We start from the raw sequence: 1,307 nt of genomic DNA on the forward strand, positions 1-1,307 counted from the left end.
ACCAGGTTGTTTTATGCACTGTAATTGTAATTATCCACTATACAAAAATACTAATGTTATATTAACAAATTACTAATAAATGTTTATAGAACTACTCTAACATTGTTGGAAATAACTGGCACAACCAAAACCAGCTAAATTAAGTCTGATGACAAATATTTCATATATTTATCCTGAACTATGATGTTGCATATTTATGACATCATACACAAAGCGCAATACATTTCGACGAGTTTAATCAGCTAATAATGAGAAACAGTTAAGTGATATAAAGCATAACAAACGGCAGACTCTCTGCGGTGAGACAGAGCTAAACGGAGCAGGAGCTGCTTCTATACCCCATGTATCGTATTGTAATTGCAATACACAGCCTGGATCCTAATGAAATATATTGTCCCGCAATTGCCTTTGACTGCTGCAGCATACATGCAACAATTGACTGTGTGTTGTAGCGTTTCTCTGAGTTTGCCGGGCGTTTACCTGTCAGCGAGCGCTCATGATGCGATTTGTTATCATTTTTATTGTGCTCCCTGATTTTGTGACTCTTTTACTTGAAAATGCTCATGAACACCAACTGTACAGGATATCTGACATACTCTTCGGTTCACATCAAGGCAATGCCATTTCATGACATATCACAGGGGGAGCTGGAGATTTTAAAATGTACTTCCTGTCAAATCTGTGAATTATCTAAAGAAGGGCAAATAGGTTGAACCATGATTATACGTTCGTAAGGGATGAAAAACCCACGCGAGGGCAATGCATGCCGTTGTTAAAGTAAGATGTCATTCTGTTGACCATGGATCATTTGGACACTCTTGTACTATTCAGTCTTTTCCTGTTGCGGTTAACCGGAGTGATCAGCATTGCAGGGTACTGTTGGATGCGCTGACAGATCCAAACTCTCATTTTTGATAAACCATGTGAAATAACTAGCTTCCAGTCTGTCCTCCCCGTTCCAATCTCCAGGCGAGTGTGATGAAAGACAATGTGCACGCTTTAAAGAGAGGAAACATCTTTGCTTTCCCGTGCTGAACTGCACGTCAGTCCATGTTGATCCATGACCACCGTGATTCAAGGTGGAAGCGAAAACCTTTGGCTCAGTGTTGTGTGTGACGTCTTATTAGTTTGTGTGTTTGTGGCGAGGGTCTGATGGCTCCAGTGAGTGTGAATTAAAGACAGCCAGTGGGGCGAGTCGGTACTATATTTATTGCCGTATTTATTCCTCTGTGCTCAGCGCCTCAAACCTTGCATTGCATTGTACTGAGGGCAAGAAGCTGTCAATAAAGTGGGTTTGAAATGCAATG

This window comes from Chelmon rostratus, chromosome 12, assembly GCF_017976325.1.
Source record: "Chelmon rostratus isolate fCheRos1 chromosome 12, fCheRos1.pri, whole genome shotgun sequence".
Classification (NCBI taxonomy): Eukaryota; Metazoa; Chordata; class Actinopteri; order Chaetodontiformes; family Chaetodontidae; genus Chelmon; species Chelmon rostratus.